Here is a 24526-nt window from a genome sequence, read left to right on the forward strand (position 1 = left end):
CGTTAAGAGTCTAGGGTTTGTTGTGTTGCGTCGTGTGTGGTATCAAATTGTATTGCATGTTTTGTTGTGTTTTCTTACCTTCTTGTACAGACCTTATACCTTTGGCTGTAGCATGCATGTGTTTGCCCATCAGAACTTAGACACCCATTAGGCATGACACTCATAACCTAGCTATGCTTAGGTGACATTTCTTTCATTCATCTCGTGTGTGCTTATTATTTCATCCCCGAGTCATGCGTGATTAGGTAGACGTCTTGTCGGCGATATTTTGCTCCCATTTCACATGATTTTTGCCCAAAACTCTTCAAAGTTAATAAATAAATGGCATAAGAGACCAAGTATTCCCACTCGGGCAAATTGGGGGTGCTCTTCGGACCTTCTCCATTCGTCACCAGGCACGAACCTTTTGTATCTCTGGTTATCCGTTGCAAGCAGAGCATTTGTTTTTAGTTCCATGGCGTATCCATGGATGGCGACTCTGAGTTATTTCAGGTACGTCTTGGTTTTGAGCCCTGGCTCCGGATCAAGAGGTATCTCATTCATTTTGTATCGCCACTCGTGCTATGCTATGAGGGTGGCAACCATTTCGAGAGTTCCTTGGTAGAGCTCTCCTTCACATTGTGGAGATCTTTGAGGATTGCAGGGAATCTTGTGTCCTCAACACCGATTCTCTAGGATTGGGGTCCACAGCGAGGTGTGCCAAGGACCGGAGCTTGGAATTCGCTACCCAGTTAGTTAAACTGGTGGAGGAACTGTGCAACCTCGAGATGAAGGCGGCTCTCCTAGAGGAGGAGAACGTGGCGCTGCATTCCCACCTTGCGAGTCTATCGGGGGATGCCGGTCCCTCAGAAGTTCCCTCCGAGGTGCACCCTACCGAGTGATCTCCCTCGGCACCCTCGGATTCTGATCTCGTTAAGAGGCAAGACATTGTTCTTTGCACTTCCCTGAGGATCCGGGGAAAGCTCCCTTTTTTTTGCGGTGGTGCTGGAGTTCAAGCCTTTTCTTTTTACAGTTCCTGCTTCTATAGTTCTTTTCTCTTTTTTTTTGTTTACGTTTTTGGCCTTGAAGCCTTCCATATGTACACAATCTAACAGATTAATGAAAATTTACTTGTACTTGTTGCTTATTTGGTTTCTGTTTCATTTTGCAATTTGTTCTACCAGTAAGAACGCATGTTTGCTTGGTATTTATCGTCTAGGATAGATAATTACAGTGACATAATCTTACTCGGAGAGTCACGTCTTTATCCCGTCACATGCATATTGGTTAACTGGTAGGGATGTGTGTGCACGCTCGAGTCGATTTTAACCTGAAACGGTCTTTAACGATGCATAAACATATTCAGAGATAACCATTTTTATCCCCTCATCCATACATTACCGACTATTTGATAGGAACCCATACAAAAGAGGATATAGTCGGTACCGAGTTACGGGACCACTCTTTACAGATTCTGGCAGTTATTGCTTTGGGAAATGGTGCTTTTGCTCAGAATGGTAATTGCCATTTTTTCCGAGGCAATGATGGGAGATGTGAAGCGTCACCATCTAGGGACGTGACGCGTGTCCCCTTTTAAATGGCAGCATTGATTTTTCCCACGTAATGGCCTTACCCCATTCTTAAGGCATTTTTACCTACATTCTTTTCACTTTTACCAAAAGTGATTTTACTTGCCAGCTTCAGTTCAAGGGTGGTGCTCAGAGCAGTGCATGTTCTTCTTGCTTTAGGAGGAAGATATCATACATCCGTTTGCTAAAAAACCGATGAGTTTCTCCTCCTCTTATTTTTTTCATCTTAGTTCTAGAGATATCTGAGGCTAGTGACTCACAAAACCCTTTTCAGAGTGTGGCTCATATGGAGAACTCAGAATCTCCCCTTAGGGCTTATTCGCTCGAAGAGACTAGAGATGAGGGTAGCACATGCGAACCGTTGGTTCCCATAAAATCTAGTAAGAAGAGGAAATCCCCTAAGAAAGGGAAGGCCTCGAAGAGATCCAAAAAGACCAAGACTGATTCGGAGGCTACCGTTAGTGCCTAACGTCCCGAGCAAATCCCCCCTAGTTTAATGATAAAAGAATCACTAGGAGAGTAACACATCTCCTTGGTTAAAGAGTCGACTGACTTTTTTGAGGCCATGGGGGATATTGGGGAGTCCCATAGACCAGAGGTGGTTACCTCACAAGTCTGCACGCTCATAGGCAAGGATATTTTTGATATTCGTAATGAGTACCACATTCCCGGTGACTATGTCATTCGGTTACCGAGTTCCGCAGAACAGGCTTGCTAGAGTTCGGTCGAGAGTGCGACGGCCTTCTACCTAGAGGCTTTCAAGGGTGGTTTGCGATTCCCTTTGGTAGAGGTGATTCCTTAGATATTCAAATTTTACGGGATAGCCCCCTCCCAGGTCTTTCAGAATAGCTGGAGGAATTTACTGGCCTACTTGGCCAAAAGTAAAATTCTGAATGCCGACGTATCGGTCGATATCTTTCGTCGGTGTTTCAAGCTGGTGGATGATGGGGTATGGCTGACCATCACCCATTGTAGAAAAATAATGGTTGGGGCCAAAACCCCTTCTTCAATCAAGGGTTGGAAAAATGAGTTTTTCTTCGTTGGTGATTTTCCCCTTGACTGGAGGAAACCCTCAGCCGCTAGCTTAAGTACATATCGACCCTGAGAGAAATGTGGGACAAGATATTCAAGTCTGTTTCTTCAAGTTTTAAAATTGATATTCAAGAATTCATGGATCAGGAAAGGCTGGCCGAGTACGGCTTGTGCAGTAGAGTTGTTCGCCCCAAAGTTTCCATCAAGGGGGTCGAAGCCTCAAAGAGAGGTAATTCTTGTTTCTGTATGTCCGTTTGGTCGGCTGTACCTATATTGAAGGAGGTCATTAATTGTTTTATTTCTTTGTGCAGGAATGTCTTCCCGACAAGTTGGAGCCTCCAAGAATACCGAGGTTCCTGAGAAGACCGGGGTTCCTGAAAAAAGTAAAACTCCTGAGAAACACAAAGCTCCTAAGAAGCCCGAGCCTCCTTCCCAGTCAACTCTTGATATATTGGTGGCAGCGTTAAAAAAGGCTCAGAGGGCCAAGTATAGGGGGGCCCAATCTGATACTGTTCAACCCATAAAGACTCTTTTCGAGAGGTCTAGAGGATCTTCTGGGGGCGAGAGGCCTGAACAAGGGGAATAAGCTCAAGGAGACCACCCTCGAGGCACCGACTGATCCTCCCCCTGCCTTTGCTGTTGACGGGAGTAAGCGGACACAACTTTTCTTACACCGCGTGTGGATCCCGCCCCGAGGGTGACCCACGTGGGTGTGTGTTAAGATAGCGCCTTTGTTCATTGATTTTGAATATGATTGCTTTTCTCGTAAATTTGAGATGAAACTCCTAATTTACGAGAGAAGACATGACCAGAGTCGCCACCTAGATTAGGGATCTAGGACCCCTGATTAACTCTGTATATTTGGTCTACGATTCCGAGTTAGGTAAGTTACCTAGTTACAAGAAGGGAAGGTGTTAGGCACCCTTCTTGCCCGATGAAAGTCGGTCATTACCTTTTAAATGCTTTAGTTGTTTAAGTTTTAACTAAAGGGGGTAAATGTGAGTTTTATTTGAGTGGATAAGTGAATGAAAGAGACGAGAAACGTTTGGGGGAATGGAAAGGATGAGGAAAGGTGCGATTGAACTTGGTTTTGCCAAGTTGCCTACGTACCCCATGGTGGGGATCAAGCCACACGTAGTTCCATTTGGTGGCTGAGATTGAGAATTGGAATTGCGATTTGGGATTAGCTTTGGAAGCTAGGATTGAGAAGTGGAAACTTGGATGGGGAATTTAGATTGGGAGTGGAATTTTAGGAACTTGGAAGGAGGAATCGTCCATAGGATTCGGCCAAAAGCTAGGGATTTAAAGATGTTCGGCTAATTAATAAGGCTTGGGGACATGACCAATTGGGTTTGGGCTTGGGTGTGGATTAAGTATGCATCTCGGTGGGGTGAAAGGAGTGTGACTCATATAGAAGGGTGCGACTTAGTTAGTTTGCTTGGTTGGGCTCACTAGGTTGAGTTTACTTGGTTGGGTCAAATTTGGGTAAAACTCGAGTAGATTTAACTCAATTAAGATACATGAGTGCCACCCCAGGCATTGGAATTGACTATCTTAGGCATTGGGATACACAATTTTGGGCACAAAGATGCTCAACCCTGGGCATTGGTTTAAGTTGCACTAAGCAAATATTCGAGGCTCATGGGTTTGTGATTATGGGAGTGGGGTCGGTTTGATTTTAAGGATGGGGCGTATGTTCTATTTGCATGAAAATGGGTTTGTTGAATTAGGCTAGGTGGACAGTAGTTGTGAATTAGGATGGGAATGAAGTATGATGGGTGAGGGTGATGTATGGGTCATGATGTATTGAAAATGGGGTGTGGGATGAAGCTATGGCTATGGAAGCAGACTAGGATGATGGGTCATGGGATGTGGCGTTGGGCTATAGGGCAAGGTGGCTAGATATGGCTATGGAGTGTGATGATGACTGATGGTATGAATAAATAGGATAAACTATGAAGATAAAATTAATGGACATGGATGGGTGCTATGATATTGTATGGGGATATAGGTGCTATGAGATTCTATAGGGATATGAATGCTGTGAGATTGTGTGAGTATGGGCATGGATGATAGGGGATGGTGTATGGGTATGATGCAAGATCTTATGGGATTAGTGCATGATTGCATGACTCGATTTGGGTTGGGTAGCTCGTGTTAGATGAAGGTCCACTCGGATTGAGTGGCTCGTGTTGGGTGGAGTTGGGTTGGGATGAGTTGGGTCGGGTTGAGTCCAAGTTGGACCAGGTCAAGTCGGGTCAAGTTGGATTAGGTCCAGGCTAGACTGGGGTTAACTGGGCTATACAACTGAAGTACAAGACAGACTCTCGACGAAATAGTGAGACAGACTCTCAATAGGAATAGTGAGAGAGACTCTCAACTGAAGGACGAGAAATACTCTCGACGGACTAATGAGACAGACTCTCAAAAGGGGGACGAGACAGACTCTCGACTGAAGGACGAGACAAACTCTCGATAGGATAATGAGACAGACTCTCGATGAAATAGTGAGACAGACTCTCACTGAAAGCACAATGGAATGATTAGACAGCCTATAATTAAGCCACTCAGGGTTTTAGAGGATTACAGAGCGGAATGATTAGACCATCATCATGATCAAGCAATTCCAGGATCTGAGAAGACGGCTTCTTAACAGATCAACAAAACGGAAGGACTAAACCATCATCATGATCAAGCAATTCCAGGATCTGAGAAGACGGTCTCTTAACAAATCAACAAAGCGGAATGATTAGATAATTATCATCACCAAACCTCTTTAGGATCTGAGAAGACAGCCTCTTGACAGATCAACAAAGCAGAATGATTAGAACATCATCATGATCATTCCCAATTTGAAATTTTGACTTGGGAAACGCATTTAAGTTTCTCAAATCTCGATTTGTCAAGACTGCCATCTCAACTATCAACGCATGCTAGGTATCTTTTATGGCCTGGCTTTCATCAGGACATAAAAGATGCCCTTAGTAATTTCACTTCCGATACAGGAGTCTTAACAAAACTCGAACTGAATCAAGCTTTCTTTAATGAAATATGGGTTACAAAGATTTTGAAGGTACAAGAGACTGATTCTCGCTGAAGGGTCTACCACTTTTATGCCAATAGCAGGGGCTTCGGGCCTCAAAGGCTTTCAAATGATTTTGCCTGAAACACCTTCAATTTTCTGCCAGCTGTCAGAATTTCAGGTTACAATAGTTTTCAACTTCCCAACAGACTGATTCTGTTCGACATATCTTCCATTTTCTGCCTGCTGCAGGAGTTTCAAATGGGGCCGAGAGCTTGCCGCGCTTCTAAACCGGGTATAGGCCATTTCATCTTTCGGAGATGTGACTTCATTTTCTGGTACCTGTTACCCCGGCTTTTGAAAGGATACTGGACTAAACAGGTCATTTTGGGACACACCTGACTCGACTGAGTACATGACTTTGACTTGACAAAGAATGACCTTAACAACTGCTTGACAACGGACTTTTGGTGAGTACACAACCGAGTTACGAGACTGACTTTCAAGAAAGACTGAATCTACTTCTTAATTTGATAATTGTTTTAAGATGGTACAGCTTACCACTCTTGAAATTCTTTGAATACCGTGTTTTAAGGTGATTCCGCCCCTTCCCGGTATTTAGTGATGGTTATTATATCCTTTGGATTGCTCGATTTTAACCCCTAGCTTAGAAGAATATCAAAGGAAGCTTTGCCGGCACTATTCAGACCTTGGAAGTGATGCCGATATAGATATGAAAGTCTCGCTGGCTTCTGAAATTCAATCCTTCACGAGAAGTCACTGCCATGACCAGATTGCCCTTTTGGATTTTCAATCTGGCGGACCGCTCGCCTTAATTTTTGCCTGGATTGCCTGCCCTTGCAGGTTTTCCATACAGCAGGCTCCGCACCCTAATTTTTGCCTAAGCCGCCCTTTCGGGGTTTCAGCTTAGCAGGCGAATGACCTTAACTTTTGCCTAGATCGCCCTTTCGGGGTTTCAGCTTAGCGGGCGAATGACCTTAACTTTTGCCTAGACCGCCCTTTTCGGGTTTTCAGTCTAGCGGGTCGAAGACTCCATTATATTTTATTTTATTTTTTTCTCTTTTTTTCTTTTTTTTGTTTCTCCACAAACCTTTGCCTTATCAGACCAGGAGGACTTCTAGGCAGGTTAGGGTTTGAAAGAATTGGATTAGGGTGTTTGCATTGACTGGACCGAATCTGGACCCTTCCAGATAGCCTACGTACCTCAAAAGAGTGAGGATCAGGTCCGCGTAGTTCGCCCATTGGGGACTTTGGGTTGAAATTGTTTTGATTTGACTTCTTTTTTTTCTTCTTGAAAGTCCCCCCTTTTTTTTCTTTTTCAACAGCTTTGAAAGATTTGACCAAACCCGACTTTGTCAGGTTGCTTACGTACCCTGTGGAAAGGGATCAGGTCATGGCGTAGTTCAGGTTTGTATCTTTTATGCCCCTGGTTTGAGAGTGACAAAGAAATTTTGATTTTATTTATTGGCTCAAAGGGGTTGTGAACGGTCTTTGACTTTTTCCTTTTTTTTCAATTGAATTTTTGGATTTGAAGCTCAGATCGACCAAGGACGGCCTCCTGGTGTCTTAGGCATAATACTTTTTAAGCTGATCAAGGTTTGTGGGCTCTGTTAGCTTTTCACCATTTTGATCGAGGAGTCTGATGGCTTTTCCAGGCAGGACTTCATCGACAATGTAAGGACCTGACCAGTTTGGTCTGAACTTCCCTTGGGGATCATAGACCGGTGCCCTGTACGATTTTAAAACAAGGTCTCCCTTCTGGAGATCTCTGATCTTCACCTTCTTGTTAAAAGCTTTCTCAATTCGACACTGATATCCATGGACATGATACAAAGCTCTGAGCCTCTTCTCATCAATCATCTGTAACTCCTGATACCGGGCCCTTGCCCACTCTGATTCTGGCAAATTAGTTTCCATCATTACCCTTAACGAAGGAATTCTCAGCTCAACTGGTAGGACCGCTTCCATCCCATACACTAGTGAATATCGCGTACCTCCCATACAGGCCCTGATCGACGTTCTGTAAGCCCACAAAACATATGGTAGCTTATTTGACCAGTCCCTGTACATCTCTGTCATCTTGCTGATGATGGTTTTGATGTTCTTATTTGCGGCTTCGACGGCTCCATTTGTCTGAGGCCTGTATGGTGAGAACTTATGATACTTGATTTTGAACTCATCACACAGGTGCACCACTTCTTTCTTGAAGTGTGATCCATTGTCTGAGATCAGCTCATGCGGTACCCCAAATCTGCGGATGCTATTCGTCCGAATGAATTTGACAACTTAGGCTGAAGTCAGCGATGTAAAGGATGCGGCTTTGATCCACTTAGTAAAGTAATCGATGGCTACCAGGATGTACTCATGCCTACTTGAAGATTTCGGAAACACCTTTCCAATAATATCGATTCCCCAGACTGAAAACGGCCACAGCGAAGTCAGAGAATGTAACTCAGAAGGCAGCACATGAATGAGGTTGGCATAAACCTGACATTTATGACATTTCTTCACGAATGCAAAGCAGTCAGCTTCCATGGTTGGCCAGTAGTACCCAAGTCTCAGGATCTTTCTCGACAGCATCTTCCCGTTCATGTGAGGCCCACAGACTCCTTCATGCGTCTGCTCTATGAAATTAGCTGCTCGATCTTCATCTACACAAAGAAGCTGGATTCCATCAAATGACATCCTGAAGAGCTCATTGACGCAGATAATGAAGTTAGCCGCCAACTTCTGGAGAGACCTCCGCTCTTTTCCTGACGCTTCAGGGGGTGCCCTTGGCCTAAAATGAGATTCTTTATATCAGTGTATGTGGGACCCGATCCCGTGAGAGGGTCACGGCATGAGCCGCAACGCTTTCTCTTGGTCTCTCGTACCCACGCGAATGGCGTATGCTTTTTATTATTGATTTTAATTACCCAACCAAGCAGGCAGCAACCAAGCCATAGGGTGCAAACAAATGTGCATCCAGTACCCATAAGGGCAGGGGTAAGCCGCCGAGCCTAGCAAGGTGTGATTTAATTCATCTTTTCCGTGAACTTGGGATCACTAAGGCAATCCAAATTCCACGCAAAACAGAGTGACAGATTCGCCACCTAGATGAGGGATCTAGGACTCATAATTGACCAGAAATCTAGACTCGTTACCTGGTTACGAGAATGGAAGGTATGGGGAGTTACCACCACATGCACCATTCCTGCCCGATAATCGGTCTTCAATTCCGAAAGTTAACTCTTTTGAATTTCTTTTAAATGGCTCATTTAACTCTATATTAATGTGCGAACTACGTGACATGCATCCTAAGATTTAATTTCAATGTATTCCCTGATGTGTATCTTGATTTTCTTAATTTGTTTGAATTCAATTTAAGTGAAAGTTCTCCTAAAATTCTAATTTGGGGGAAATCCTATATATTTAGTTAATTTAATTAAGAATTTAGAAAAAACTAATATACAAAACCCCACCATTTGTGTGTGAGGCCGATTGTATGAGTTGAAGGTGATCGGAGTGGGCTTGATTTAAACAAGGTAGGCTTGTGGGTATGGTATGGCTGTAGGTCGAGGGTTCCATGGGTTATTGGGATTATGGGTTGTGTTGAATGAATTGTGAAAGTGGGTTGTATGCATGTGAAAAGTGGGTTCTCAATTATAAATGAATTTTGGAAAGGGGGTTTGCAGGTTTTCAAAAAGGAATTGGGATGGCTGCAAAATTAGACTTTGGCTGCAAAAGGTGGTTGGAAAAGTGAATTTTGGCTGCAAAGTTGGGTTTTTGGTCTGTATTGTGTTGAGTTATGTGTCGAATTGAGGTGAGTTGTGATTGCAAGAATGGGTTTAAGGGATTGAACGAAAGTGGTTTTTTTTTTTTTTTTTTAGGATTCCAGTTTTTAATTAACTTAGAGTTTTAGTTTCCAAAAAAATACAACACTCCCCTGAGAGTCCATGAATTCAAAGTCCCAAAAAAAAACTACATCTCTAATTATTATTAGGTTAGTTAAAATCCTAGCTAGAATGCAAGCAGAAAAACTAACGAACTTAATTTTTTTTTTTTTTTAAAACAACTCAATATGTAATTTTAATTAGAAATTAAAATCTCAACATGCAAAACTAAAAATTGAAAAGAACAAATAGCCTACTTGAATCCAGGAAGCTTGATGTTTTGATGAAGGAGAACAACCCACCGCGTAGAACCTGGCCAATGTAGAAACAATAGAAAACGAAAGAGAGTGGATTTCGTCCTTCTTTTCCAATACCTAGGAGCGAGGGAAAGAGGGATATGATGGAGGACTTTGATTAGAGTGAGATGAGATGAGAGGGATGCTGTGAGAGTTTTAAAGAGAGACAAGAGATATGAGAGGTTGCTGTAAGTGAGAGAGATGGTTGGGAGAGGGATGACTGAGAGAGGATACCCAGAGAGGCTGAGAGAGGGGAGTTTTGAGAGAGGATGATAGAGTGAGAGAGCGAACCCCGTTTTCGTTGGCTCTCTTTTTTTTTATAGAGGACTGCTGGTCTTCTTCATAATAAGAGAAAGAGAAGGTTGTTGTTTTTGCCCCCACCTTGAAAGAGAAGCTTTCCTTTAAACAAAGTTGTTGAAATTTTCTTCCGAGAGTTAATACTAATAATAAAGAAAGAGAGCCCAATCTGAGCTGCTTTCCCATTTGACAAAGATATTGCGATTTCTCGTTAAAAGGTAGAGAGAGCTTGGCTTATTCACCCACAATGAAAAAGAGTTGCTGATTTTATAGAACAACCATTCTTGAAATTTTCTTTTCTTAGGAGATATTTTGAATGGAAACAATTGCTATACTGGGTAAGAAAGAATTTTGCCAATGTTAGGAAAGATGAAGACTCGGACCTTTTATTGGAGAGAAAGAGTGCCATCCTTCCCCGGATGAGGAATTGCCAATTTCTCATATAGAGATAAAAGAGGGTTACATTTGATATTTTAACAGATGAATAAGTTGATGAGATTTTCCATCGTGAGAAGTTGGTCAAAATACAAACGTGAATGTTATCAGCACAACCATGTTTTAATAGTTACATTAACCTTACCCATTATTATTGAAAGAGCTATCAGGGGTTATTATATATCCCAAAAAGCTCTCTTAAGCCAATTAAGCAAAAGACAAGCTGGGTTTTTGCAATTATTAAACCATAGTTGTGGCGATATCATTTCCTAATACAAATCACTCCTCCAAAGCAATCGGATCACCCCTTTTTTATTTAACTCAATGGATGTATAACGATATCTAAAGCCTTGGGTGGGCCTACTACATATTAAGTAAATGGTGGGGCCCAATATACAACCGAAACACATATGGGACTCATAATAATCGATTTTATTTGGTGGGCCCAAGCAGGGTAAAAATTCATTTTTCCATTAAAACAATGTGTGGGCCCACTTACTTGACACAAACTAGCAGAAATGATAATGTGGGCCAACCAAATCATCCCAAATTCTTTCTCATTTGGATTTTTATGAACAATCTCCTCTCAACAGTTGTTGGAAATGATGGAATAAACAAAAAAACATTAGGAATGAACTCTAAAATGAGGAGAACTAACAAACGCCTTTGTTGGATAAAGCGAAACAAAATGGGGGTGTCTACAGTGTACCAGGGCTTTCCATCTGGACATTGGGCTGCTATCTCTATAGTGTTCACATGCGTTGGAGCCCATTGTAACCGCACTGCTAGAGGCTGAACTTCCATTGATGCAGAGATATCTAACATTGAGGCTAGGGTAGCCAAAGCGTACGCGAAATGATTTCTTGTCCTCGACAGATGAGTGAATGTAACATTCTTGAATCTCTTGACCAGAGAATCTAGATACGTGTTATACGGGATCAATCTATCTTCTTTCGTTTTCCATTGACCATTGATCTGACAAATGATCAAGATTGAATTCCTGAAAACATCTATCTCTTGAATATGAAAAGCCAAGGCTGCTTCGAGACTAGCAATGTAAGCCTCATATTCGGCCTCATTGTTGGTACACTTGAACTGCAATTTGATGGATACGGGGATGTACTCTTTCTTCGGAGATATCAATACTTCCCCAACCCCTTGACCTCGGTTGTTCACAGCACCATCAAAATACATCAACCATCTGGTGCTTTGGACCTCATCTTCAACAGCCATGATCTCTTCATCAGGAAAATCTGTCGTCAGAACTGCATTCTCATCTACAGGCGCATCAGCCAACTGCTCAGCTATCACACGCCCTTTAACTGATTTCTGGGTCACATAGGTGATGTCGAATTCAGACAATAGCAGCAACCATCTGGATGTTCTCCCAGTGAGGGCGGGCTTCTCGAACAAGTACTTCAACGGATCCATCCGTGAGAGTAAGAGAACCTTGTTCGATAACAGGTAATGCCTAAGCCTCTGAGTTACCCAAACCAGTGCCAGACAAGTCTTTTCCAAGATAGAATATTTCATTTCGTACTCTAGCATCTTCTTGCTGATGTAGTAGATAGGCTTTTCTTTCTTCGACTCAGGGTCTTGCTGGGCTAACATGCAACCCGTAGCTGTGTCAGTGACAGATAGGTACAGCAACAGTGGCTGGTCCGGAATGACTGGTGACAAGACAGGAGGCAAAGTTCGACACTGCTTGACTTTCTTAAATGCTTCCTGACACTCATCATTCCACTTCTTCAAAGAATTTTTCTTCAGCAGCTTGAAGATGGGTTCACACGTCGTTGTCAACTGATTTATGAACGTCCTTAGGTACTGAACTTTTCCCAGGAAACCACGGATCTACTTTTCGGTTCTCGGCGGCTCCATTTCTTGGATTGCTTTGATCTTTTGAGGATCTACCTCGATTCCTCTTTCGCTAACCATGAACCCCAACAACTTCCCTGAAGTGACCCCGAATACACACTTTCTCGGGTTCAAGCGAAGCTTATACTTCCGGATCCTTTCAAAAAACTTCCTCAGGACTACGACATGCTCTGGTCGAGTCTTAGATTTAACAATCATGTCATCGACGTAAACTTCGACCTCTTTGTGAATCATGTCATGCAATAAGGTGGTAACCGCCCTTTGATAGGTTGCCCCAGCATTCTTCAGCCCAAACGGCATCACTCTGTAGCAATATGTTCCCCATGGAGTGGTGAACGCAGTTTTTATCATGTCCTCAGGGGCCATCTTGATCTGATTATATCCGAAAAACCCATCCATAAAGGATAACAAAGCATGACTAGCTGTATTATCCACCAAGAGATCAATGTTCGGCAAAGGAAAGTCATCCTTTGGACTCGCCTTGTTCAAATCTCTAAAATCCACACACATTCTGACTTTTCCGTCCTTCTTGGGCACCGGTAATATGTTAGCTAGCCATTCTGGATATTCAACCACTTGAATGAAGCCCACATCTAATAGCTTTTTTACTTCATCATGGACTTTGAATTCCCATTCTGGTTTTAATTTTCAAAGTTTTTGCTTTTTGGGCTTGGCACCTGGGATTAGGGGAAGACGATGCTGGACGATGTCTTCGCTTAATCCCGGCATGTCATCATAGGACCACGCAAAAACTTCTTTCTATTCCTTAAGCAAAGTGATTAATTCTTCATGCTCCTCCGGGGATAACGTTTTGCCAATCCGTATTTCCCGGATTAAGGTTTCATCACCTATGTTGACGGTTTCAATTTCTTCTTCAAGTGGTTTAGCTCGACGCTGCTCCTCCTGAGTAATCATGTGTTTGATCTTAGGGGGAGTTTCGTTGGCATCCTCATAAGAGGGGGAGTTTTGATCATTGTTATTAGTTTTATCAATTTGAGAAGCAGAAATAGAGACAGGAAGATACTGAAACGAGTCCTTTATTTCATTCATAGAATCAAGAATTACAATGTTGATCAATTGGCCCACAGCAGGCTCTACAGTATGCTTAAATGAAATGTTTGTATCGTCAACTGAAATGTTGACACCTGACGCGACTAGACTATTTATAGACTTTGTGGTATATTTTATAACAGACTCATCTTCATAGACAGCATTTATACCGGAGGACTTGCCATCTACACCAGGAAGGTATAAGCTTCCTAAGGTACCTGCATCCAAAGAATTGTTTGAAATAACAGACTTTATATTCGACTCAGAAACAAACACATACTTAGAAACTTTAGACTATTTTGGAGGAACATGACCATACTGAAGAACTATTTGAGGAATGACCTGAGAGGTCCAGTTATCAAAGGGTACCTCAGCTGGGGTAATTCAGCCCTTAGGGTTCAGGATGCGCGCATCTTCTCCGATCATGGCAATGACTAGTGCCTCAACCTCGAAGAGGGAGTCTAGAAGCTGCGGCTCTAAGTTCTCAGCCCAATCGGATTCCTGCTTCTCAACTGCTGTAATCTGCCCATAGAAGTACTCATCTGGCAATTCATCAGTGAAGAAAATTTCAAAGCCTGGTAGCTCTTTCCCAGACTCATCAAACCACGGCTCGGGGACACCATAGAACGGGCAATCAACTCCTTCTTTCCTGTACTTACCATTCATCATCAGACTGAACGGTCCCATAGGCAGCTCTAGGCCCCGACGACGCAGCTCTGCCCACTTCAGCATGTATTGCTTCCTTTCCCTGATCTCTTTTCTGGTGGGTTCATATCCTAGCCCAAACAGATTGTTCGCGACCTTCAGCTCCGGCCACTCAGTTAAACCTTGCAGATTTCCCCCTAGACCAGTTCCAGGAATATACCCATATCGGCGCATTATTCGTGCTACCTGCGCATTTGCGTTGGACATAAACAGAATTTCTTCGTTCATAGCTTCTTCCATAGTAAATGGTCGAAACTTCAAGTGAAAATCCAGTCAGACTGACATCTCTGGTACTTGAACCGATCTGTTCTTGGGAAATCTGTCCAACCTTTGGTTATGGATCCCCACTAACTGTGATAATTCTGTTATTCTTGATGAACTTGAGTTTCTGATGGACAATGGAAGGAACAACTCCGACCCTATGAAGCCAAGGTCGGCCGAGAAGGAGAAAGAATGAGGTCTTGATATCGAGAACTTGGAATTCTACGTCAAACATTTCACCTTCAATCTCAATTTCATAGACCAAAGTCCCAATGACATCCCTTCTGGTTCCATCGTAAGCCAGTATCCCCTGCTCTGACGGAATAAAGTCATCTGGCCCAAACCCCAAGGCAGTAGCGGTGCTCAAAGGACACACATTCAGAGCTGACCCGTTGTCAATCAAAACCTCCGGTACTTTCTTCTTATTGCACAAGACGGTAATTCAGAGAGATTTTGTATGATTCTTACCTTCTGGAGTCAGATCTTCATCAGGAAAAGACATGGTCATAGCTGATCTGGCCATAGATACGAGTCCCACTAACTCATCAGGGGTTATATCAACAGACACCCGTGCTGCATTCAATTCGCGAAGTATAACCTGACGATGCTTAGGAGATGACATCAACAGACCCCAGATAGAAACAATAGCTTGAGTCTTCTTAAGCTGTTGCAACAAAATGTCTTCATCTTCTTCAGGACTCAACCTCTGATTCTGGTTTTCAACTGCTCTAGCAATCTCAGCAGGATTCTCTACTCTCAGCTCAGGAGGCTTAAAGACACGTCCACCATGGGTAACATGGCGAACCTCATCACAGGAATCGTTCAACAGTAGCAAGTCATCATCCTCAAGCTTAAGGACATATGCGACTTCGCTTTTCTCTTCCTCCCCCTCGACTCTGAGGACATAAGGACATTCAGAGGATTCCCCAAGTTCTTGCGTAGAGGACAAGACATAAGGCTTTTCGCATTCAACTTCCTCATCATCGGATTCCCATCTCAAGATATACGGCTCATCAGAAATAACGGCACATATACGGGAATGATCCAGGACAACTTATTCTGTAAGAATAGCATAGACATTTGGAGGAGGCATAGCATGCGTTGGCAATGGATTTCTGGTGACATTAGGAAGAGCTTCCACCACGATTTCTTTTGCCTCGATCTTATTCTGAATCTTATGCTTTAGTGCCAGACATCTGTCAGTCAAATGCCCAACACTCTGGTGATATTCGCAGTACTGATCTTTTCTCCAATATTTTGGGAGAGGATTGGGAACTTCCCGGGGTTCTACCAGGGTGATCTTCTTGTCTCTCAACAGCTTTCTGAGAGCTACAAATAGGGAATAGGGTAAAGGAGTGAATTGTCTGGGCTCGTTCCTCTCCGGACGACCTCCTTCGGGACCTTCCTTCTTGATTGGACGAACAGTATGCACATTGTCAACTTCCTTCGGAGGCGCCATAGGCCTTTTTCCCTCTCTGACATCTGAGGAGGAGGTCCTAGTTCTCAGGCCGCCCTTAGCCAATATATCTTCGATTCTCGTCTCGGTCTTGATCAGGTGATCAAAATCATTGAAGTACTGGATTGACATATGAGGAAAGTAAAAAGGGGAAAGATTCTTGACAGCAATTTTGATCAGATCTTCATCCGGTAACTTGTTGCTCATTTGCGCTCCCTTTCTCCTTCATCGCCGAATGAAGGAAGTAAAGGTCTCATTAGGTCCTTGCTTCAGCGATTTTAGGCCCCTTTTTGTCACGTCAATCCCCTCTTCTATGGAGAATTGCTGGACAAATTTGTTAGCTACACCTTCAAGGGTTCTGATTTCTTCTGGTTTCAGATGCAGAAACCACTTCTTGGCTGTCCCAGTCAGAGTTCTAGGGAACACCAAAGCAATCTGCTCTGGCGATAAGCCGTGCTGGTGCAACAGAGGAAGGACTGACTTGAGATGGCTACGAGGGCACCCCATTCCGTCGTATTTGTCAAAGTCTGACATTTTGAACTTGGGCGGGAGTACGACCCCAAGAGCTATCATGAATTCAGACATATCCAAATTTTTGGGACCTTGGCACTTCATGGTTTCCATATCCCGGGTCAGCTTCTCAATTTGGTCAGCCAATCCTTTTGCTTTATCAGGATTTCCAAGGTTAGGAAGACAATTCTCTTCTGCATACTGGTCCTCGTTAAAATCTTCGAATTCAGGCAATACAGCAAGCCTGGGAGAAATAAGAGGGATGGAAGGTATAACCGGAGGCTGCTGATGGGCAGGCTCTTTAGAGGTAGAATGACGGTCATTTTTCAAGAGGGCTATATCATCCTTCATGGCAATCAGCTGAAGAAGAATAGCCTTCATCATCTCATTCATATCAGGACTGTTGTTTCCGGTCTCTTCCATTGATTCAGATGCAAGTTGAATTGGTGAAAGTATTTCTGGAAGAACAAGGAGAAGCGGCGGGACCAGGCCGGTTTTGAATTGACTTTCTTGGGAGCGATGGTGTTCAGTTAAGACTCCTGAATGGAAGTTAATAAGTTAGATTGCACATTTGATAATTGAGATGGAATACTTCACACAAATTCAAGACGAGAGAAATAGAAAAGAACACATTTTCATTGATCACAAATCAAACAGCAGTTACGATTGATAAAACATGTCACTTTTAATTACAAGTAAATGAAATTAAGTGAGCATAATGAAACTTGAAATTAAAATGACAATTTTATGAAAATGGTCTTCAATGCTCCATGATCCGAGCTCTCTTTCCCGTAGGCTCTTCTGGTAACTCCTTCCGTTGGACTTTAGATGATAGAGCAAATCTCTTATCTGTAACCTTGTTTGCCCAAGCAGCTAAAATAGACTTTATGAAACCGGGAGTAAGCTTTTCGCAAGGAGGAGGGGTTACAAATCCTGGAGGACATGGATTTCCCGTGATCTGGTAAAGCAAACGAGTGGGTGCATAAAAGGTTGACTTTTCCAAACCCATAAGATACACAAATGGATGCGGGTAAGTGCTAGTGATAACGTGTAAGCATTAATGACTCACCCAGTGAAATTGATCATTCTCCACGTGCTGCAACCAATTATGCCACTCATCAATGGATTGGGGTTTATTGGCCATTGGTTGCCACGAAAGGTGATCCTTGAGGGTGTACTGAAGGGAGTTCCGTGGCCAAAGGATGGTGAGTTTTTCACAAAGCCACAAATAAAGCAGTTTGACACACCCATGGAAATTATTCTTAACCTCTCGCCGAGCAATAAGATCCAGCCCAGAGAAGGTTTCCGCTAGCATGATTGGGACAGGATTCCTTCCTTCGCTAATTTGATCGACTACACTCAGTAAGGTCACAGGGGCAATACTGGAGTCTTCACGGATAATGTGACGTGCAAGGACACCAAAGATTAAGGCACTGCATCGACAACTTTGAAAACGGGGATCTGTATGGCCAACGTTTTTAGAAAAACGCTCAATGAGGTCATCGAATTGCACGTACGTGTCTTTGAAATAGGGCATAGCATCAACAGTTTTGTTCTCGAAAAGCTTACAGAAAAGGGAACGAGGAGACGCTACACTCGAAGGTTGGATCCAGAGTCCCTCAGGTGGGAGTTCTTATAGGGCGCACCAATCCTAGAATATAGGACAGATTTCAAAGGGACCAAATTGAAAAACATGAACAATAGGATCCCAGAGTCTTGCAGCTGCTTGAAGAAATTGCCAATTCACACCGGATGCACTCAAATGATTAAACGTGCTGATGAACCTGTCGGCCATACTCCACTCTGTACGCTCGCGCGGGAGAGCTCGAATTGACTCAATTATCTAATCCCTCATCACCTTGTTCGACATGATTTAACCTAATCACATATAGGATAAGATCAGAAGAGAGTGAAAATAACCTTGAATAACGAAATAATAGGGATAAACTTGACCAATCATATGGGAAGGATACAACTGGTGACATTGAATTTCTTTTATCAAAGATCAAGGATGATCGGTAGATCAGAAAGGTAGATCACGGCCACAAAATGACAGAAGTAGGTCGTAGACTGGATCTCAAATCTGACGATGAACATCGACAACTGTATGATCAAGAGGATCGATAATGATAGATCATTGTCACAGAGACAGCGGACAAGCCATCAACCATATCTAAGACAGAGCATGTAACTATCAAAATCTAGCCTAATGAGTAATATCTATACACAGCATGGATCTTTGACACATCAAAAGAATGGACTCACGATCAAAGGGCAATGAATAAACCACGGCCATGAGAGTGATGAGTATAGACCATTAATCAGGTGACTCTGAAAGATATGATCGATTAAACCAGGGATCCCTCACTAGAAAAGAGGGTTCTAATCTAACCAACAGACAAAATTGAATATACAGAAGAGATTCGTACAATCTAAAGACAAAACGAAAGATATAGTCCCAACAATGGTAAAAGAAATACTATCGACTGCATCGAAGGAATGCAAATAGGATGAATCAGACCTGGAATACCTACTGCAAAAGGGGTCCTGATCTAAACGACCGACTTGAAAAAATAGGGTATGTACAAGAAGATGGCAAAACTGTACATCGACTCAGCGAGTAATACATGTACGAAGGAACAACACCACTATACACTCAGGAGACAAAACATAGACCATGATCAGGATAAAGACCAGGGAAAATGATTAACCATTTTGAAGACTGGAGAATTAATCTATGTAGCTAATAGTTAGACCAGAAAATTCTATTGACAGACAGACCCTGGCCTAACAGGTTAGCACAAAGACCGATCAGGACAATAAGGAATCAAGGACTGGACCTGTGGGACCCAATCCCGCGAGAGGGGTCGCGAGCACGAGCCGCCACGCTCTCTCTTGGTCTCTCGTACCCACGCGATTGGCGTGTGCTTTTTATTATTAATTTTACTTACCCAACCAAGCAGGCAGCAACCAAGCCATAGGGTGCAAACAAACGTGCAACCCAGTACCCATAAGGGCAGGGGTAAGCCGCCGAGCCTAGCAAGGTTTTAATTCATCTTTTCCTTGAACTTGGGATCACTAAGGTAATCCGAATTCCACGCAAAAGAGAGTGACAGAGTCGCCACCTAGATGAGGGATCTAGGACCCATAATTGACCAGAAATCTAGACTCATTACCTGGTTACGAGAATGGAAGGTATGGGGAGTTACCACCACATGCACCATTCCTGCCCGATAATCAGTCTTCAATTCCAAAAGTTAACTCTTTTGAATTTCTTTTAAATGGCTCATTTAACTCTATATTAATGTGCGAACTACATGACATGCATCCTAAGATCTAATTTCAGTGTAATTCCTAAATGTGTATCTTGATTTTCTTAATTTCTTTGAATTCAATCTATGTGAAAGTTCTCCTAAACTTCTAATTTCATGGAAAGTCCTGAGTGATTTAATTACTTTTAATTTAAGGATTAATGTACAAAACCCCACCACTTATGTGTGGAGCCGACTCGGGCTTGGTATGCCACTGAAGTATCCAAGTTGCCTACGTATTCCAGCCTCACTGGAATCAGAGTCGATCGTAGTTCGGTGCACCTAAACTAAGCTACTTATGCCCAACTCATCTAGGACACCGATCTAGACTGGATTGACTGTTTCAACGGTTTAAGAGAGATTATTTAGTTCAAGTTGAGTAGCTTTTATTATCCTAGGACTCCATCAAAGATGCTATATGGTCCTATCTAAGTGCAAGACATCCTTTTGACTAATGCAGGTGAACCTACATCCTAGGTAACTATGCCTGTCCTATGAAAAAAAAGGGTGACTAGTGTAACTAGATCTATTGGCACGGTTGCTATCCATAGCAAACGACCGTGATGAGGCTGGACTCCTAACTCTAGGACTCCCTAAAACCTAGGACACAACGAGACGTAAGTGTTCCTAAGGGGTCCTAAAGGTTCCTACGATAGGAGACCGTAATCCAACGGCTCCTAAGACGCGGATCGAGTTGATTCGATTTGTTAAACTTAATAATTTTCAATTTTTGAGGATTTTCGATTCCTAAACATCTAAGGAACACCAAAGGCTCTATGGTTCACAAGTTTCGGCCTTGACTCGCAACCATGGAAGGGAATCGTGCTCTCAACCCTTGTATAATTTAGCACGTAAGTTATAGTATCTTATTACCTGGCATATTTCTCAAAATTTCCGTGGATAGTGGACCTCGGAGCCAATAACATACTATAATTTACGCACTCCAATTATGCAGGATTAATCGCAATTAGTATACGATTACGGTTGCGATCTCGGCAGTTGGATTATCGCGGTATAGCGAATTTACAATGGAGATCTATGAGCCCTAAGGTTTTTGTTTCAAACAAGTTAAGGATTAAATTCATGATGTAAATTTAAGATTTATTAGAAGTTTTTACTGACTTTTGTGTTGATTTGCTATTAAATTATGATTTATTAACATTAAGACCAGATTGCTAAGATTACACAGAAACCCTAAGCAATCAACCCCCAAATCAGCGGAAAATTTTCCAGTAACAAGATATGGATAATTGTGGCTTACTGGAAAAATTTCATGAATTATCATTAGGATTTGATATCCATTTCTGATTTTTTAAAATTTAAATCAGATTATAGATTAACACAGTAACTTGTATCATATCAATTTTAAATTAATCCAAACTTTCACCGAATAAATATAATCATGAGATTAGACTACTGTATGACTTTCATGAACTTTTATTATGATTTGATGCCAATTGAAATTCACACAAAAATCGGATGAAACCAAAGAATTACTTAAAAAGTAAACCTAATAGTATCCTAAAATCAAGTAAAAACTTCCAGTAGATATATAATAGATTATAAATTTTTCTAAAATAAAATCTCCTCCATAAAATCGATTTTTAAATAGAAAAGAGGAATTTTGTTTCCTAGAAATTGAAACCCATTTATTAAAATAAATTACAAAACCATATTAAAACTTTACAAAACCAATTGAAAATTTTTATCTAATATTCGAGTAACCTAAGTTACTGGTTTGTAAAGAAAAATTTCAAAAATTTACTAATTTAATAAGAAAAAGAATTACGGCACATAAAACGATAAAGCGATTAGAAAACAAATAAAAAAACCTTTTTTCAAAAAAATAGATTCATGAGAAATTCAATTTATTATTGAAAATTAATTTTGGAGAGTTTCATCAATTTTTAAAATATTTTGATATTTATTAAAAATGGCCAACATTTAAAATAATTTAAAACCGGATTAAACAAATTCAAAAAAATCCGAACTTTTTTGAGTATTTTGGAAATCAAAACATTAGTTTGGAAATAAGATTTCAGAAATTTTTGACATGGTTTGATATACTTTTGGATTTGTTCATCAAGAAATAACCCCTTTCGGTGTTATTGTTTGAAAAAATAGAATCAAAATTAAAACAGCCAAACCGCGATTGGAAATTAAGTTTCCAGTAGTAATTTATTTTATAAAAATCCCAAAAAATATCAGTTTTTAAAGAAACCCATGTTTTCTAACACTTGCTTTGATAATCCGATTTAAATCCATATTGAATAAAAAACGAAAGAAGATCATTATTAAATGGAGAAAATTTAATTTTTTGCTAAAATTTTGAATTTTGAAAACTTATAATCTATATTATAACATACTGGAATTTCAAGAAAAAATTCATTGATTTGATCTATCAAAAGTAAAACCCTAGCATGCTTTTCTACTTTTGATATTACAAAGATAAAGATCCTACCGTTGATCGCGCTCCTTGTCTCTAGGGTGCGTAGATCCGAGGTGTACGCTTTGTCGCACCATTTTATATGATGAAGAAGACTCAAAGAACACCTCAAAGATCCTTGATGTATGATTTGTTGAAGAAGAAAAGGGATTTCAAGAATCCCTTTTGTGAAGAACCCTTGAGAGATATGAACACACTTCAAGAGAGAAGAAATTTTTTTTTTTCTTGGGAGGAGAGAGAAAAAGGACGAATTTGGATTTTTTTTCAATCTTTTCTAGGATTGTTTGTTTTGATTTTAATATAAAAAAGCTAGGGTTAAGAGAGAAATAGTAGTTTCCAATGTGAGAGCTCTCTTTTTGGCTTGTTTCCAATTTTCCCCTCTTGCTTTCTTTCTTTCTTGTTTCCAAATTGGATTTGATTCCAATCTTAATTTCTTGTCAATCAAGACATGCTATTCTTTATTCAACATTGCTTCTTTGGAAGAAAACCTTTTTTAAGCAATCATTCCTCTTTTCCTTCTTTCCTTCTTTTCTTTTTTTTATTCTTTTTATTTTTCTTTTAAAAAATATGATGTCACAATATATGATGTCACCATTGTGACATCATCAAGGTTTGGTGCTCAACTCATGTGGGTCAGCCATGTGGGGCGCCCACCATGGTGGTCGACACATATGGGTGAACCCATATGAGCTCCATCTTTGCGGGATTTAGCCCAATGGGTCATTAAACACGGGTTTCAGGTTTTTCCATAAAAATTCAATAAAATCTTTCTAAATTCAATATTCTATATATGGACCCAACCCATTTGACATTTATAGTACATCCCTCACACATGATTGAACCATCTTTTTTGGAAAAATAATTTTTCGGACTAAAATGCCCCTATTTGACAATTACACATCCAAATGTGACCAAAATAACCTTAAATTGGTTCACCCCTAAAGGGAAAAGTTAAAAATGGAAAGTCTTTGTGATCAAACTTAAAAAATAGAAACTTTTAAAGTTGGGTCCTTTTGATGAGCAATATCAAACAGGATCACTTGGTACCCCCTGAAAATACCCAAAATGCCCTAAACACTTAGAATTTTCAAATTAAGCGAAACACCTAAGAATTCTAAATTTAGCAGGTTTTCTAAAATTCAGGAAATCATTCATAATCTCTCAGACATATTTCGGGGATCAAAAGAATTACACAGGAAAAGACCAAATTACCCCGAAGTGCTAGATATTGGCGAGACTAGGGAAAACCCTGAGAAATTCCAAAAATAACAGATTTTCAAAAATTTATGAACAGACTCAAGATTTCTTAGACACAACTTAGGGACCAAATATGATATATTGGAAATATCTAAAATACCCCCGAAGTGCAAGACTAAGAGAAAATCTTGAGAGATCTAAATTTAGCAGGTTTCCCAAATCTTACGAAATTACTCATAATCCATCAGCCGTACCTTCGAGATGGTTTTGGACATATGAGAAATGATTGAAATATCCATAAGATGATGAAAATGTGGAAGCCCCATGACTTTCTAAAAATAACAGCTTTTTTAAAATTTGTAAAATCACTCAAGATTTCTCAAATATAACTCGGGGGTCAAACGAGACACATCGGGAATGACCAAGATACCCCTGCAGTGCAAAATAGGCAAAAATGAGGGAAACCCTGAAAATTCTAAAAATAGCAGGTTTTTTCATTTGCTTGGAAACTTGAACTTTCATCTTTCAGAGGCCAAAGAAACCCCCTAGAGACCTTCAGGATCACGAATCAACTTCAAAACTCTCATAATGAAATGAAATCTACCTTAAAATGCATGGATGCCTAATTTAATGCTGAATACGGATTCAAAACTCGATGATACTACCGAATCTTTTGCTTTTTAAAGCGTAGCAAAATGGGGGTGTCTACAGATGCCCCTCTTTGGTAGAGATGACATAGTTGTCGAATACCAAAGCAAAAGTGACAACACTATTTTGCGCGACTTTAATCAGTAAAGGACTCTCTACACAAAATGCACCATAAATGCAAACACATGCAACCTAACCTAATGCAAGATCCTAGACGTAGTCCTAGAATGTAATAAAAACTCATTTATTCTAAACACCATGAGATTGCAGTTTAGAATAACGGAGAATCGGATTTACTCTGGGTGCAAAAATCTTGCAATCCAGAACAAAAGACGATTATGATGCGGCGCCGTTTTCGAACGGGCAATGAAGGAATGGGATACCATTTTCAAACGGATTTTCGGAGGAAAAAGAATACCGTTTTTGAACAGTTTCAAAGGAAATGAGACTCCATTTTCAAATGGTTTTAGAGAGAATAACAGATGACTTTCGAAAGATTTTTAAAGAAAACTGGCACATCATTT

Source organism: Tasmannia lanceolata, unplaced genomic scaffold (assembly GCF_043159265.1).
Source record: "Tasmannia lanceolata isolate RefF3 unplaced genomic scaffold, GAP_Taslan_0.1 ptg000002l, whole genome shotgun sequence".
Lineage (NCBI taxonomy): Eukaryota > Viridiplantae > Streptophyta > Magnoliopsida > Canellales > Winteraceae > Tasmannia > Tasmannia lanceolata.